General features: G+C 41.5%; 1 protein-coding gene, 1 long non-coding RNA gene and 1 other non-coding gene across 8 annotated transcripts in view; 2 read left to right on the top strand and 1 right to left on the bottom strand.

The window, feature by feature from the left end:
* The window catches only part of LOC145526965 (uncharacterized), a 57600-nt gene extending 50414 nt beyond the window's left edge, over positions 1–7186 (top strand). The window contains exon 2 of the long non-coding RNA XR_014069358.1: positions 4669–7186. This is a non-coding gene — a long non-coding RNA (uncharacterized LOC145526965). The remainder of the gene's footprint in view (positions 1–4668) is intronic.
* Positions 1–18478, bottom strand: part of FHIP1A (FHF complex subunit HOOK interacting protein 1A) — a 381881-nt gene that overhangs the window by 240668 nt on the left and 122735 nt on the right. For 2 of the 6 annotated variants that reach the window (XM_081544005.1, XM_081544002.1), the window contains one exon: positions 1247–1289. The exons of the other annotated variants lie outside the window; for them this stretch is intronic. The gene's annotated coding sequence lies outside the window, so the exon portion shown is untranslated. The remainder of the gene's footprint in view (positions 1–1246; positions 1290–18478) is intronic. 6 annotated transcript variants of the gene reach the window in all.
* LOC145528037 (U6 spliceosomal RNA) lies at positions 15052–15156 on the top strand. Its single transcript, XR_014070116.1, has one exon. It is a non-coding gene; the product is annotated as a U6 spliceosomal RNA (small nuclear RNA).

Below are 18478 nucleotides of genomic sequence, written 5' to 3'. Positions count from 1 at the left end.
TATGTGCACAAAATGGAATATTAGTCATAAAAAAGAAGGAAATTCTGACACATGCTACCACGTGGGTGAATCTTGAGACATAATACAAAGTGAAATAAGCCAGTCATAAAAGAATAAATACTGTATGATTTCACATATATGAGGGACCTAGAGTATTCAAATTCATAAACACAGAAAGTAAAAAGGTGGCTGCCAGGGGCTGGGTTCTTGTTGTTCATTCGCTAAGCCATGTCCACAGGGAGAACAGGATACAGAATTTCAGTTTTGCAAGAAGACAAAAGTTCTGGAGATGGAGGGTGAGGATGGTTGCACAATAATGTGAATACAGCCACTGAACTGTATGCTTAAAAATGGTTAAATCATAAGCTTTATGTTATATATTATATTAGTGTACACTGGGCTTCCCAGGTGGCACCAGTGGTAAAGAACCCCCCTGCCAATGCAGGAGACACAGATTCGATCCCTGGGTCGGGAAGATCCCCTGGAGGAGGGCAGGGCAACCCATTCCAGTATTCGTGCCTGGAGAATCCCTGTGGAGAGAGGAGACTGGTGGACTACAGTCGCATAGAGTTGGAAGCGACTTAGCATGCAGGCCTATGATAATAAAGTTCCATAGTATGGGCGGCTTAAAAAACAGAAGTTTATTCTCTGACAGTTTCAGAAGCTAGACGTGCAAGATCAAGCTGTGAGCAGTGTTGGTTTCTTCTGAGGACTTTCACCTTGGTCATTGACGGCCTCCTTCTCTCCATACCTCCAACACAGTCTTCCCCCTGTAACTGTCTCTGCCCAGATTTCTTCTACTTATACAGTCTTACTGGATTAGGGCCCACCCCAGGGATCTCATTTTAGCTTACCTCGTTAACGACCCTGTCTCCAATTATACTCATATTCTGTGGTATTGGAGATTAGGGTTTCAGTATATGACTTGTGCAGGGGGGATACAAGTCGGCCCACAGAATGTATATTTGATCACATTTTAAAAATAACAACAAACACAATAAAATAAATGAGAGAAGGCAGAGGGGAAAGAACAATCTGAGGGAGGCTCTGAGGATGGAAAAGGATGTGATTGGAGGAGAAGAAAGAAGGCCCGGGGAGGCTGCGGCAAAGGAGGGAGTGATTGCCAGGATTATAAACAGAAGGTAAAGGAAAATACCATCCTTGAAAATTCATCCCAAAATTTACGAAACTCAAAACAAGTAAACCTTCTTAAAAGAATAATCAAGACAAAGAGCAAGCAACTTACGTAAAAGAGGTATCGCTAGTTAGCTCAGGGAGACTTCTCTGCACTGAAAAACAGATACACTACTTCAGAGTGTTATCTTTGCATTTTTGTTGAGTCCTAAATCTTCTGAAAATGTTTTTTCAGCTGTGAATTTTTTTTTAAATGTTATTCTGGTGAAATATACATAACATAAAATTTACCATTTTAACCACGTGTACAGTTTTTCTTTACAGATACATCACTACTTAAAAGAAAATGTCCCTTACGTCAGAGTACATGGTTAAATGGAGAAAAGAATGGTTAGTAATTAATGCTATCATTTTACAAAGCCCACTGACTTTTCTGTTAAATTTCTGAAATGCGTTAACCAGGAAGTCAGGAAGAATACCTTTAGAGATTTGGGTTAAAAATACCCAAATTAGCGACCTGGGTCAACATGCACCACCCAACTCCTCTGTTCCCCGAGTGCTGGCCACCCCGCAGTCTGACACCACTGAAACACTGAGATCTGTGAGCATCAACCATCAGTAGCTTGTCCTTCAACTTGAGTAGTACGCCCTCCACAGAAAACATTCTGAGTTACTGACTGTCAAGGATATTTTTCAACCAAAATTGTTTCACAATAGGGGTAGATTAGGAGGAGGGATTGGAAAAAAAAGATTCCAAAATTTTCAAAGTGCCAAAACTTACTTTTCAATTCTGTCAAAGATTAAACACAAGTAAATAGAGAAAAAGTTAGAATGCTTTAATCACAGTTGCAAGAAAACGGACCACTGGTCATATAAGCACTGCCTTTTCCTTTCCTCCTAGTGCAATGGATACTGCCCACAAAAAATAAATTCCACCACATATTACAGCTTCTCTCTTTCTCTCTCATATATTCAGGATATACAAGGAACACCCACCAGTCAATAAGAGAAAACTGGGAAAACACAGCAAACTTTCACAGAAGGGGAAACACGAAAGGATTGAACCTGGGTCTCCTGCCTTGCAGGCAGGTTCTTTACCATCTGAGCCACCAGGGAAGCCTAGTCAATATATCATTAACCTCATTAATAATCAAGAAACTGAAAATTAAAATCACAATAAGGTAAATTATATTACACATAAATTATACCTCAATTTTAAAAACACACAGTAAGATATGATTGCATACCCACCAAACAGGCAAAACTATTTGAAATCTTATCACACGAAGCTCATCAAGCCAAAGGCAATTTCACACACCAGTGTAGTCTATCTTGATACAACTACTCTGGAAAAGAGTTGTCATCACCTAGTAAAATTAAATGTGCATATATACACTATGACCCAGCAATTCCACTTCTAGGTTTATACATTTAGAGAAACTCTAACATAAATGCAACAGGACGTATGTTCATACCAATCTTTCTCATGATTGCAAAAAGTTACACAACAACACAAATGTTCATCAGCAGCAGAAAAGAGAATTAAATGTGGTATATTCTTAAAATGCAATGGTATACAGCAATAAAGTAAATAAAATATAGCTTCATGAATAAACATGGATGAATCTCAAAAACAATATTGGGTAAAACACCATGGGAGAGAAGAATACAAGTTATATGATTCTGTATAAAGAGTAAAGCAGCTAAAATTAAACATATATTGTTTGGAGATAAATACACATAAGACAAACCCATTTTTCTTAAAGGCAAGGCAGTGACTTAAAAAGTGAAGGAAAATGGTTACCACAGGAGGCAGAGAGGATGAAGATGATACAATCAAGAAGGACAACCAGGTTTCTAAGACACTGAAAATGTGATGTTCCATTTCTTAAGCTATGTAGTAGGTACAAAATTTTACTATTTTTCTTTAAATCATGCATATATTAATATATATTCTTTCACATGAATGTATATGATACATCTCTCATTTAAAAACATAAAGGCCAAATGCTATTTTTTCAAAAACAACCTTGAGGTATCAGTTTCAAGACGGTTGATAGCCTGGTTCCCCTACCTGAATCCTAATGAAGTGAAAGCATCAAAAAATAAAACAGAAGAATTCTATAAGATTAATAAGAGTTTGCTGGAAGAGAACTTTAAATGGACAAGAGATTTCAACAAACTTCTGGAAAACAAAGCAGGAGATGGAGATGCGCTGTCAGATGAAACAGTGAAGGGACAGCTGCCAGCCAGGGCCACCAAGGAGATGGATCTGTTCAAGAGAATACCAGGGAGACTCCAGGCTGAGTCAACAACAGGGGGCAGTGAACAGGGATGGAGGGGTGACAGCGAGCTCCCCACTCCGCCTCCCCACCCTCTAACAGAGCCTTCAGGCAGCACAGCCAAGTGTAAGGACAGACAAGCATCTGGGGGTTCGTCTCTAAAGGAACAGAACCAACTGTGGCAGCAGGAAATGAGAGATGGCCTGTGGAGGTTTCTGATGTGAATTTTGCTTTCTCGGAGTAAATCCTCCCTGTCAGGGCATTTTGGGGGTGAAGCGAAGCCACACACGCATACACACACACTGAGCTCTATTTAGAATTCCTGCTCAAGGGAGAGGTTGGGTAGAGCAGATATAGACTCTACATACAGATCTTTTCAAGATAGTAGAGAAAGACCTTCATCGTTAATTGTGAAAAGCAACCAAGTCTACCAGGAAAATCAGTACACCGGAGGGGAAAGCTGACACTAAAAAGAAAGGGAGTTAATTCAGGAAACAGAAGAGCACTTGAAAAAGAAGTTAGCTCTAATACAACACAAACAGATTCGAGGTATTACAACCATTAAACAAGACGGAGATGCACAAAAATAAAATGACTGGAGAAAAATAAAGAACTTTAAAAATATTTTTGAAAATATAATCACCAAAATAAAAATTCTGTAAAAGTACTGTGAGATAACAGGAAATTTCTCAAAACATGTTTAAAAAAAAAAAAGACAAAAAGATAGAAAACAGGAAAGAGTAGATTAGAGACAAGCACCAGCGCAAGCAGGTGTGATATCCAACTAAACGCTGCCTGACTGCCTGTGTGCTCAGCAGCGTCCGACTCTTTGCAACCCCATGGACTCTTTGTAGCCCACCAGGCTCCTCTGTCCATTGGACTCTCCAGGCAAAATACTGGAGTGGGTTGCTGTTTCCTTCTCAAGGGTATCCAGGGACTGAACTGGCGTCTCCTGCATGGGCAGGCAGGTTCTTTACCACTGAGCCACCTGGGAAACCCTGACTGATTCCACATTAAATGCCCCCACCCAAGCCCCAACAGGTCACAGAACCATGGTAGCTGCCTGGTTCAAGGGGAATGGAACTGCAGGCTGACTTAAGCCAACAAAATTTTCTCTTTTGAGAAAAAGACTTAGGAAAAACATAGGCTCTCACATGGGCCTAAAACCAAAAGCTCATGTCAAGGCTGGCAGGTATCAATATGTTAGCCCATGGGAAACAGAAGGAAATAGACACAGGAAAGGCAAAATGAGAGAAGAGGCTATGAGACCACGATTCCTGGCTTTTGGGGGCCCATCCCACAGTCCCTAATGGGCCCACTGGCATCATGGAGCTGGGTTGTTAACTCCTACATCTTTAAGTCTTTTTCTATTTTATTTAATTTGGGAGGGCCTCTGTTCTTTGCAACCAATAAACCCTGACTAAAACAGCAAGTATCTGCTTTCTGGAGCCACACGGTAACCAGGAGATGCAACACTGTCTGCTGTACCATGGGCATACCCTGATGCCACCGAGAAGCTGGCAGAACACAACACGGGCTCCCACTGCCTGTCATTCTGTCAGCACGCCACACAGATGGAGCCAGGCAGGACTGCTGAACACCAGTGTGATTATATGTGATCAAATGCTCCAAATAATTAAAATGTCAAAAGCTAGAAGTAAACATACAGTGTACGCAATAAAACTTGAAACTGTGGAACAATTGGAAAAGGAGGAGAATGTTAACCTGTCTTACGATATGGAACAAGAGCACAAATGGTGCAAGATTTGGAAGATCAAGAACAAATCAGTGTGTTTTGTGTCCCCACTGAGTGTTTCAATCAGCCTGAAAAATTAGAAAGCCATGCAAAAATTCTCTTTTCATGACATGAATAAAGCTGATTTACTTAGAAAAGAGTACAGAATGCTATTGTCTAGATTAATTGGAACCAAACAAGAAAAAAATATTCTTTGAAGTTCAAGACATAGAAGGAAATTCTTTCACGCATTTCCTGGCTAGATAACCAGAGTCAAACCATAACATGAAAATCTTAAGCCCATATGAAGCCTTGAAAAATGAATACAGATATTTTCCAACTTAGAATTGTTCGACTTAAGATTCTTATACCTTATGATGGGGCGAAAGCCATACATGCATTCAGCAGAAATGGTACATGGAATTCTGAATTTTGATCTTGTCCCATGCTAGTGATAGGCAGTACCTACACTCTCGAGAAGCTGGGCAGCTCCCAGTCAGGCACAAAAGTGTAAACAACCAATATACTTACTACCATTCACACCCATCAATCGTTTTGTTTTTCACTATCACTATAGCATTGGTCAGGGGAGTGTGCAATTTCCTCGGTTCTGTCTCACTGCAGCAAAAATCTGAAGCGACAGACGGCCCCAGTGTTACAGCTCAGTTTTATTTGGCAAGCAAAGGAAAATACGAGGTGTGAGGGCAGGCCGACCCAAAAGACGTGAAGGGAAGAGAGCCAGAGGCTCAATTTAGGTTCCTCTTTTTATATGTTTTTTTTCCTCCTCCCCTGAGCCTTCCCTATGTAAACTGGGCTAGCCAGGAGGCTGTTTGCTTCACCTGAGGTCCTCCCTCTGGTCCTCGGACCTTCCTTTGTTCTATTTTCATGGGCTTTTCCCTTCTTTGTCTTTTAGCCACCACCATTCTGGACTCCTTTTTCCTATTCTAACTACCTAACACATTCAATACATTACCTGAGATATTATTACCTTTATTATAAAATAGGCTTTGTGTTAGATGATTCTTCCCAATATAGGCTAATATAAGTGTTCTGAACACATTTAAGGTAGGCTGGGCTAAGCTATGATGTTCAGTAAGTGCAGTGTATTAAATGCATTTTCAGCTTAGAATATTTTGAACTTACAATGGGCTTACTGGGATGTAACCCTATCGTAACTCAAGGAAGATCTGTACTGTGCAACTGAGCAGGGAAGAGAAGGGCCACCATGTGAAGGGGAAAGGGATGGAGTGTGTATGTCCCCATGGTTACCAGCCAGACTTGTCTTTCCTAGACTTTCTGATTTCACAAACCAGTAAAATTACACACACACACACACACACACACACACACACACACAGCCAACTCAACTGTCAATTATATAAACATGCATGCATGCTAAGTCACTTCAGTCGTGTCTGACTCTGTGACCCCATGGACTGTAGCCCACCCACAAGGCTTCTCTGCCCATGGAATTCTCCAGTGGATTGCCATGCCCTTCTCCAGGGGTTCTTCCCAACCCAGGGATCGAACCCTCATCTTCGGCATTGGCAGGCGGGTTCTTTACCACTAGTACCACCTGGGAAGCCCCCCACCAATTACCTATATTTCCAAATAAATATAATTTGAGGCCATTACTATCACTAGGTGTTACTACCATTATTTAATTATTTAGAAGACATTTTTATGCCAAGAAAAGTAGGAAGGACTTGATCTCAGCATTTCTAAAGCCCTTGAGAACATCATCACAGGCTGGAAAATACACTTATACTACATCAATTTTGTTTCAGTTTTGTTCAGGTGTTGCATTAGCTCTGATTTTTAATCATTCCCTAACCCCCACGATCCCCCAACTCCATTATTCCATTAGTCCTTACCTCAAAAAGGTTGTCATAAAGTAGGGAAAGCAGTAAATATGCAAGTGGAACACAAGGATAATGCAACATTCGGGAACCCAAAACATGACAGAGATGGCTTCACATACGTAAGGGCTGAAAAGCTTCCCTGGTGGGTTAAGAAAGATAGGCGTGGACACGCGGAGGAGGAGACCTGAGCACATGATGAACATAGTTCAATGTGAACAGAGGGATATCAAAGCAAGAACGGGAATGGTTGCGGAGATGCCAAGGAAGAGGCCTCGGTGGAGGAGAGGACAGACAAGGGGCACTCATGTGACCTGGAACTGGTAAGTTCTGGGGGAGGCTGCAGAGCTGGGACCCTGTTCAGAAGCAGCAAGGAATCTTCAATGGAACTAGCATGACAAAGGAAGTGTATCAGCAATATTAACCCAGCAGAATCTATGAGTTTAGCTTTAAGATTTGGTAACTTGATTAATTTCCTGAGCAGTTAAGCAGTTACCTCTAGTTCTGGCCCAGAAGGTTCTCTTTGAGAAAATCCAGGCCCACCGACCTTCTATGAAATGCACTGCCACTGTCCCTGCACCTACAGCCTTGGGGGCAGTGGCTGTCTTAACACCCCTGAAAATCATTTAATTTGCTTTGTCTCAGGTATGGCTGCCTACTCCTCTAGGATTTTGCTCTTGGTAACATGAAAGTATTCATTGGTGGAAATTAGAAAATGAAAGAGTGCTATTTTAGAAGAGAATCAGAAGTGATCAATTAATAGAAATGTCTACTACATAATTGAAGATTCATTCATTTATTCAACAACGTTTATTGAGCCCGCTATTTGGCAACCAATGACGTGCCAGACAACCAAAATAAGGATACAGGCTCCTGCCCTTGTGAAGCTTACATTCAAGGAGAGATACAGACACAAACAACAAACATAATAAATACAGTATCTACAAGCACGTAAAAAGTGTTTTGGGGAAAAAAAGATGTAAGAGAAAAAGAAAAGGAAAATCTGAAGAAGAAAAAAACTCAAATACTGCTTGAAACTAAGAGATGGGACGAGTTCCCTAAGAGAGGAAACTATCTGGTTAATGCCCTTTTCACTTCTAAAATTCTACCACTCCAGATCAAGGAATTTGACACATACAAACTCAACCTTCTTGTTTACACAGAAGGTGAGATCAAAGCAACACAGAATTGTTGTGGCTTAAATAACAGAGACCCGTCACCAGGGAACTGTCCTCTAACACATGAGGAGATGGAGCCCCACAGCATTTAACTAAGGGGGAGGGTGCAGAATGGGAGTTCCAGAACTCTCTAGCTTCTTGTAACTTTTAATAGCAGAAGCCACTTCAGCCACTTCAAAAGTACTTCAAACCCTACTGGAGGCAAGGAAAAATATTTTTATTACATAAATAAATATTACTATTTATTTATAGCTAATATTACATAATAAGTATATAATATTTTATAGAATATATTTATTTCTATAATATTTTATATTTATATATTATATATAAAGCTAATATAATAATATTATTAGCTATATAATAGCAATAACCAAAATAGCAAACACTTAAGAGAGAACTTACTTGTGCCAGACACTATTCTAGATCCTTGTCGTGAACAATAAACTAATTTAATCCTCACAACAACCCTGTGAGGCTCCACAGTGAGTAGCTTTAACACCACGCCACCCCTTCAATTATTTATGCATACCTTCATAGAGCATAATTCTTACCACTAACTAGAAAACTGACATCTAGATTTTTCACTGGGGCTTGGCAGAATTAGATTATATTTGTATGTCACAATGCAACTATTTTTAAGCTTCATTTGAAGTAAATGTGCTTTAGAAGTAAAGAGAATTTGAAACTATATAATATAATCAATATTATGCTGAGAAACTGGTATTTCAGTAATTCAAAAAAAGGGTCCTCAACAATATGTTTTCAACTAAATACTACTTCAAAGAAATTACTTCAAGACCTTAAGCAAAGTTTTTAAGAAATGAAATCCTGGTTTTCCTGTTTTTGTTTCACTTAAACAAACCTTATGCTTTGGTTTTTTAGAGACAGGGAAGAGAGAGAGAAATACAATGGAAAAAAGTTCTTTCCCTTAGTATTTTTCTAAGCATCTGATGTTTAAAATTTTAGATTAGATTTTAGAAAAATTAGAATCATGATACTTACCAACAATATATAATAACATGGTAATAGAATATAACACATCTTTAAATTTTTAAAAAACAAAATTTGCCTTCTCGATACAAATACAGATTTTGCAAATTCAATTAGAAAATAAAATGTTACGATGTGTCCAAAGTTGATGATCTTTTTGCCTTCGGTTTACTAAGTTTATTTTCATTTCAGTGGACTTTCTTATTAGAGTTTTTACTATATGTCACATACTATTACAATTCACCACATGGATCTGTCTACATTCTCTGGTTGTACTGGAATTTAATCATAAAGAATAATAGTTGAATGCAGGGATCACTGGCTCCAGCTCACAACCATTTTAGAGGTAATGTAATCTGCATAACACAGTAGGTACGTCTACACTATCTGTATGCATAGATCTCAGAGCAACTTCTAATCCTTGACTGATCAAACTGTCCCTCTCTTAACTCCTTATCTTTTTCCTATGAGAGAAGAGAACTGATCTTTCTTACTGGAGCAAGGTAAGGGAGATGCCAGGCTCTCAGCTTTGATACATCAGTGTATTTCAGATCAGACACAAAGAGGAAAACAGCACATGTTGGTTCCTAAATTCAACATTCTTTCGTCATACTTGAGTGAGCGAGTGACAGTCACTCAGTCGTGTCCGACTCTTTGCGACCCCATGGACTGTAGCCCACCAGGCTTCTCTGTCCATGTAATTCTCCAGGCAAGAATACTGGAGTGGGTTGCCATGTCCTTTCTCATACTTAGAAGGATCCTGTTTCACTGCACCATATTTTCAAACATTTAATCCCTCCGACCCTCGGCATACTTCAGAACCTCCACTGGCACACTGCGTATTTCCTTCTCCTTATCTTGACCACCACGGAGGGCCCAACACGAAGCTATGTTTGAATGGTCTACTAATGGCTGTTATTTCAGTGCCAGATGGTGCAAGACACTGGGACAACACTGTCAAGAAAACAAACAAAAGTAGCAGAATCCTTGTCTTCAAACAGCTTTTAACACCAGTGGGATTAGATACGTATACCACTTCTGGCCAGTCACTGTAGCCACAAGGTATAAGGGGAGCCTGAATTAAGGTGTTATAGACATTTAAGGGGGAGGAGGGACTCTGAGCTTTGCTGCAGCCAACATGTGGAGGGAAACATGATCTTTTATAAGATTCAGTGTCCCTGGGGTAAAAATAAACCAGCTGCTCAGGGAAAGAACAACTATTTTTGCTACTGAGATTAGAAAGCAATTCAACCTATGGTTACAGAGAGAGGATTCTGTTCAGTGTAATAAAAATCCTAAGGATATATTTTTACAATAAATAAGGGTAAGTCTGAAGAGGGCTGAGAAGCTCTAATGAAAACTAAGAAATCTAACACTGACGCATCGCAGAAGAGCAGGTTCAGCTCAACCATGACTGCAAACTCCACACCAGCAGAAGGTCCTGAAACGTGACTGACACATTGAGAACACTGCATTTCTCTCGGGGGAATGACTGTCTGCATGCTAAGTCGCTTCAGTTGTGTCTGATTCTGTGTGACTCCATAGCCTGCAGCCCGCCAGGCTCCTCTGTCCATGGGGATTCTGCAGGCAAGAATACTGCAGTGGGTTTCCACGCCCTCCTCCAGGGACTCTTCCCGAACCCAGGGATTGAACCCACATCTCTTACATCTCCTGCATTGGCAGGCAGGTTCTTTACCACTAACACCACCTGGACATGGGGTCTAAATGTGTAAAAATCACTGTGTTATTTAACTGAATTCATTTATCCTTACGCAAACAGAATCGCAAAGATACTCTGATGTCAACATTTGACATGTAAATAGAAAGTAGGTCATCAGCTGAAACAGATAAAAGTGACATATCTTAGAATCACTATTTTAAAAGACAATGTTCCTAAAAATATCTCATTTGATATTCACTTAATTCTACAAAGTTTTTGTACCACTTCTTCCCAGGTGGTGTTAGTGGCAAAAAATCTGCCTGCCAATGCAGGAGATGTAAGAGATGCAGTTTGCATCCCTGGGTCAGGAAGACCCCCTGGAGTAGGAAAGGGCAACTCACGCCAGTATTCTTGCCTGAAGAATCCCATGGACAGAGGAGCCTGGCTGCCTACAGTCCATAGAGTCTCAAAGAGTCAGCCACGACTGAAGCAACTGAGCACAAAGTTTTCAGTTCAGTCAGTTCAGTCGCTCAGTCATGTCCGATCCTTTGGGAAGCCATGGACGACAGGCCTCCCTGTCCACCACCAACTCCTGGAGCCCGCTCAAACCCATGTCCATCAGGTCGGTGATGCCATCCAACCATCTCATCCTCTGCCATCCCCTTCTCCTCCTGCCTTCAATCTTGCCCAGCATCAGGTCTTTTCCAAGAAGTCAGTTCTTCGCATCAGGTGGTCAAAGTATTAGAATTTCAGCTTCAGCTTCCAATTAATATTCAGGACTGATCTCCTTTAGTATGGACTGGTTGCATCTCCCTGCAGTCCAAGAGACTGTCAAGAGTCTTCTCCAACACCACAGTTCAAAAGCATCAATTCTTCAGGGCTCAGCTTTCTTTATAGTCCAACTCTCACATCCATACGTGACTACTGGAAAAACCATAGCTTTGACTAGATACCTTTGTTGGCAAAGTAATGTCTCTGCTTTATAATATGCTGTCTAGGTTGGTCATAACTTTTCTTTCAAGGAGTAAGCATCTTTTAATTTCATGGTTGCTGTCACCATCTGCAGTGATTTTGGAGCCCCAAAAATAAAGGCTCTCACTGTTTCCATTGTTTGCCCATTTATTTGCCATGAAGTGATGGGACTGGTTGCCATGATCTTTGTTTTCTGAATGTTGTGTTTCAAGCCAACTTTTCCACTCTCTTCTTTCTCTTTCATCAAGAGGCTCTTTAGTTCTTCTTCACTTTCTGCCATAAGAGTGGTGACATTTGCATATCTGAAGTTATTGATATTTCTCCCAGCAACCTTGATTCCAGCTTGTGCTTCATCTAGCCTAGCATTTTTCATGATATACTCTGCATATAAGTTAAATAAGCAGGGTGACAATATACACCCTAGACGTACTCCTGTCCCTATTTGGAACCAGTCTGTTGTTCCATGTCCAGTTCTAACTGTTGCTTTTTGAATTGCATACAGATTTCTCAGGAGGCAGGTAAGTATTTTCCACACTTCGTTGTGATCTACATAGTCAAAGGCTTTGGCATAGTCAATAAAGCGGAAGTAGATGTTTCTCTTGGAGAAGACAATGGCAACCCACTGTAGTACTCTTGCCTGGAAAACCCCATGGACGGAGGATCCTGCTAGGCTGCAGTCCATGGGGTCGCTAAGAGTTGGACACGACTGAGCGACTTCACTTTCACTTTTCACTTTCATGCATTGGAGAAGGCAATGGCAACCCACTCCAGTGTTCTTGCCTGGAGAATCCCAGGGACGGGGGAGCCTGGTGGGCTGCCGAATATGGGATCGCACAGAGTCGGACACGACTGAAGCGACTTAGCAGCAGCAGCAGCAGATGTTTCTCTGGAATTCTCTTGCTTTTTCTATGATCCAAGGGATGTTGGCAATATGATCTCTGGTTCCTCTGGCTTTTCTAAATCCAGATTGAACATCTGGAAGTTCTTGGTTAATGTACTGTTGAAGTCTGGCTTGGAGAACTTTGAGCATTACTTTGCTAGCGTGTGAGATGAGTGCAATTGTGCAGTAGTTTGAGCATTCTTTGGCATTGCCTTTCTTTGGGACTGGAATGAAAACTGACCTTTTCTAGTCCTGTGGCCACTGGTGAGCTTTCCAGATTTGCTGGTAGATTTGCTGGCATATTGAGTGAAGCACTTTTCACAGCATCATCTTTCAGGATTTGAAATAGCTCAACTGGAATTCCATCACCTCCACTAGCTTGGTTCATAGTGATGTTTTCTAAGGCCAACTTGACTTCACATTCCAGGATGTCTGGCTCTAGGTGAGTGATCACACCATCGTGATTATCTGGGTCATGAAGATCTTTTTCGTACAGTTCTTCTGTGTATTCTTGCCACCTCTTCTTAATATCTTCTGCTTCTGTTAGGTCCATACTGTTTCTGTCCTTTATTGTGCCCGTTTTTGCATGAAATATTCCCTTGGTATCTCTATTTTCTTGAAGAGATCTCTAGTCTTTCCCATTCTATTGTTTTCCTCTATCTCTTTGCACTGATCACTGAGGAAGGTTTTCTTATCTCTCTTTGCTATTCTTTGGAACTATGCATTCAAATAGGCATATCTTTCCTTTTCTCCTTTGCCTTTTACTTCTCGTTTTCTGTACCACTTAAATTTACCTCAGCATAGGTTCACAGTTTTCCCATTTTATAAGAAAGGACAGGGTTGTTTGAGGGAAGGACGAGACTTTGTCAAGTTTAAAATTGGTGTGTGGGGTGGGGGTGGGCGGTGAATTTCTGCTGGAGGCTACACAGCGCAAATTTAATAATCACAGATACCCCTTAATTATTTGGCTTTTTTAATTTAAAAGACTTTTGTTATAAAGGATCTAATCACTGAATGCAAAAGTTTCCTCCTAAAAAAGAAAAGACCTTTCTTTAGAGGACAGAATCCAGGATTCTGGATTCAGGATTCAGACTGGCAGGAAGAGGTCAATTCTTTTTATACAAGCAGTGAACTGCTCATTGCTCAACAGTGAACAATATCCAGTCTTCTGAGGCAGGATTTGCACACACTGATTGGAAATAAAAGTGTTACTAGATCAGTTCAGTTCAGTTCAGTTGCTCAGTCATGTCCAACTCTTTGCGACCCCATGAATCGCAACACATCAGGCCCCCCTGTTCATAACCAACTCCCTGAGTCCACCCAAACCCATGTCCATTGAGTCAATGATGCCATCCAGCCATCTCATCCTCTGTCGTCCCCTTCTCCTCCTGCCCTCAATCTTTCCCAGCATCAGGGTCTTTTCCAATGAGTCAACTCTTCGCATCAGGTGGCCAAAGTATTGGAGTTTCAGGTTCAACATCAGTCCTTCCAATGAATATTTAGGACTGATTTCCTTTAGGATGGGCTGGTTGCATTTCCTTGCAGTCCAAGGGACTCTCAAGAGTCTTCTCCAACACCACAGTTCAAAAGCATCAATTCTTCTGCGCTCAGCTTTCTTTATAGATCATGTCAGCTCAAACTGCAACGATTAGTCCCAGGCCGTTAATAACATCAACTCCAAGGTTCCAAATGAAACAACTATTACAGTTTATGAAAGACTGACCAAAAATTCCAACAATTTTACAAAGACTGGTTCACCTGGAAATGAATAACTCATCAAGAGGCAGAGTGGGCTGGGTCAGTGTGCAAACATTTACACATGAACTTGGCTCCTGCTGTTGCATCATTTTTCATTTAGTTTTATTGTCCTTGACTATATGTATCATTTGCCAGAAAAAAACTATCAATTAAGACAAAGTTCATAGAGAACAAAGAACTTATAAATTTAAAATGTGATAAGTCTTTGTATTTACGTACTGACCTATAACATCCTATGTATAACTCATTCATATAGTGAACAGCATAGTGGCACTATTTATTTAGTCCTCATCTCATCCTTCCCAGGTGGTGCTAGTGATAAAGGATCCACCTGCCAATGCATGAGATGTAAGAGACGAAGACTGGATCCCTGGGTCAGGAAGATCCCCTGGAGGAGGGCATGGCAACCCACTTCAGTATTCTTGCCTAGAGAATCCCATGGACAGAGGAGTTTGTTGGGCTACAGTCCATAGGGTCACACAGAGTTGGGCACGATTAAAGTAACTTAGCACGCATGCACATCTCATTCTACAAAGAATCTGAGATGGTCTGAGAAATGCGTGTATTATGGAAGGAAATTAAAAATCATGACCAAGCAAAGCTCACTTGGGAAACACAAACATTAAAACTGGAACAATCCAGAGAAGATTTGCATGACCCCTGCACAGGGATGCCACGCAAATTTGTGAACCAATGATATTTTTAAAGACTCATGACCAAGGAATGCATAAATTAGAGAAGAAAATGGAAGACTGTGCCTGGTATAAGAAATACTGGTATAGAACTCAGATATAGAGACCTATTTGAGTCCTGCACAGTGACTATAGCTAAGCAGGGAATCTGAGTGCTTCCTAGAAGCCATGATGAAAAAGTAAATGTGATCAGTTATATGATTTTTCTATGAGGAACAAACAGTTCTACTCCTCCAGGGAAGCAAAGCTGTTTTTGAACACTTGCTGTGAAACAGCTGCTCTAGGAGACGCAGAAAGACATGATGGAAAAATTTCCCAATATCTCAAATAAGATCACAAAGCTGGTTTTGTTTTTTGTTTTTTTTTTTATGTTGTCCCAGATTAAAACCAAATTCTACAATGGAATCAACATCATGTAGCTCAGGAGCCCAAATTTTCCCAGCAACATGGTGGATTGAGCTGAGAGTAAAAACCTGGAAGTCCAACAGTGTAGTTCAAGAGATTATTAGCACTAAAGTGCAAGAACAAAAATTAAAATAAATCACCAAAATTACGATGCTTAAGTTTCCATCCTCACCTCCTTTCTTTAAACAAGTCAGTCCCTGGCCAGTGTGATTTAGCCCACAAACAGAACCACTCTTCACTTTCACTTTCTATTACCATTCCAACCTACACCTTCCAACCCAGAGCTAAAGTATTATCTTCATTTACTTATCTGACATTTCTACCTCAAGGTCCCACCAGTACCAACTCCACAAGTCCCAAACTAATCTGTTATCTGACCTCTCAAACACATTTTTCCTTCTGCCATCCTCAGCTTGTCATAAAAACCCTATCCTCGGGACTTCCCTGGCGGTCCAGAGGTTAAGACTCTGTGCTTCTACTGCAGAGGGCACAGGTTTGATCCCCGGTTGGGAAACAAAGATTCTGCATTCCTTATAGTGTGACCCCCTACCGCAAAAAATCCTATCCTCTTAGTCATCTGGGCTTACATCCGTGCGATCAGTTTTCTCCTCCTTTTCCTTAACTGCCCACATCCAATCAGTAGTCTGCCTTACTATTCTACCTGTCCACGTTCTCTAATCCAGTCCCAGGCCCACTTTTCTAGATCATATCCCCAATACCTCGGGGCCATCAGATCACATGCCTTCCTGAATTATCTCCCAGCTATCTCTCTCTCCACTCCAATTTCTCAGATATGCTACTGTAGAAGAATGTTCCTAAGGTTGGGACTATGTCAGTCCACTAAAAAAAAAGAAAGAAAGAAACCTGTAACAGGTTCCCTTCCGCTTACTTGAAGCAAATCTGTCTACCTAAGCCCCCATGGCCTTCTTTCTCACATAGCTTGTGCTCCAGCCAGTCTATAAGCCCTTAAGTCTAGCCACTCCTGCTATAAGCTGGATCTTCCCTTTTGTTCATGGTTGTAAATCCACGAGACGCCCTTCCCTTCATATCTGCATATTTAAGGATCAAGCTGAAATGTCACCTCACTCAGGAAGCCTTCTGTACTTCTCTCTGTGAGAAGTAACACTTCCTCCTCTCCATCCTCCTGCACTTGTCTAGGGCTATTAGCCCAGAGAGGAATTAGCACATTCTATCCTCAGCCCCTCCCTGTCGAGCCTATGCTTGAGGCTGCTCCACAATCGCCATCCCAAACACACATCTGGTTCGGGCAGCTCCCTGTCGTCCCTCAGGTTTCACATCCCTCCAGTCACCCACAGCATTCTGTTCCTACATGAATCACTGCACATATTGATTCTACTGTAGTTCACTGTTTATGCATCTGCCTCCTCCAGGGCAAGGATCAAATCTTATTTATCTCTGCAAGCTGACATAGCCAGCTATCCGCACGCCATCCGAGCTCCACTCCCTGCAGAACAAGTCTTCTCTTGCTTACTTATTGTGTGTCTCTTCCACTAGAACATACTACGTGAGGATACAGAGTTCGCTTGCGTTAATCTCATCTTTCTTCCCAGCATCTACAGCAGTGTCGGGCACAGACTAGGCAATCCAAAGCTAAGCATTAATTGATAAGCAGCTGAATGGTTCCAAGTGTCTAGGCCAGTCCTAGAACACCACAGTGACCCTCCCCCAAAGTCTGTTGAATGAATTCTGTCTTGTATATAAAAGTTATTATTAAACGTATTTTACAAGCTCTGACAGTTGGGTGATCTTGATATCCTACTCTGGCTCCTAGCATGGTGCTTTATAGGAAACCCATTGGCTCAGATGGTAAAGAATCCATCTACAATGCAGGAGATCTAGGTTTGATCCCTGGGTCGGGAAGAACCCCTGGAGAAGGGAATGGATACACACTCTAGTATTCTTGCCTGGAGAATCCCATGGACAAAGGAGCCTGGCGGGCTACAGTCCATGGGGTCACAAACAGTCGGACACAACCTGAGCAACTAATACACGCGGTGCTTTATACATATGAAGTCCTTGATAGATTTCTGAACAAATGATTTCGTAAATCATTAATACATTACTTGAGCTTTTATGTTCTAAATCTGGATTTGTTTCACCTTGTCAATAAGGGAGAATCAGGGGACTTCCCTGGTGATCCAGTGGTTAAGTCTCTGTGCTGCCAATACAGGGGGCACAGGTTCGATCCCTGGTCGGAGAACTAAGATTCCACGTGCTGTGCAGTGCGACCAAAAAATAAATAAATAAAATACAACTCATTTTATTTCTTATGACACAGGATGCCAGGGGAAAGACAGCACTGCAGAGGGAAGATCACCAGCGATGCTGTCAGAATGGTCAGGGTTGGGGCCCCGTTCTGTTTCTGTTCACCTCTGTGGCTCTGAGCACACTATTTAACCTCTCTTCACTTCAGCTTCCTCCTTAGCAGGCCAGGAGGACCTCTCATGCAAAGTGGTCTATTCACTTCACAGCTAAATGAACAGCCTGTCCTAAGTCCTCTATTACCCCTCCTTTATCAGGGTCATGTTAGAAAATCTTAATATATATTCACTGAACTTGAGTGGGTCATTATTTCAAACAGTACAGGCTTTGTCCGTGTGTAGGTGCTCAGTTGCTCAGTCGTGTCCAACTCTTTGTGACCCCAAAGACTATAGCCCGCCAGGCTCCTCTGTCCATGGAACTCTCCAGGCAAGAATACTGGAGTGAGTTGCCATTTCCTCCTCTAGGGGACCTTCCTGACCTAGGGAATGAACTTAAGTCTCCCGAAAATCGTTAAGTGATAGTAGCTAAGGCCTTCCCCAGTGGCTCAGTGGTAAAGAATCTGCCTGCAATATGGGACATGTAGGTTTGATCCCTGCATCAGAAAGATCCCCTGGAGGAGGGCATGGCAACCAACTCCAGTATTCTTG

The sequence above is a fragment of the Giraffa tippelskirchi genome, chromosome 11, assembly GCF_054371585.1.
Source record: "Giraffa tippelskirchi isolate mGirTip1 chromosome 11, T2T-mGirTip1v1.2.pri, whole genome shotgun sequence".
Classification (NCBI taxonomy): domain Eukaryota; kingdom Metazoa; phylum Chordata; class Mammalia; order Artiodactyla; family Giraffidae; genus Giraffa; species Giraffa tippelskirchi.
Note: the sequence above shows the minus strand (reverse complement) of the source record. Positions and strands in the feature narration are given on the sequence as shown.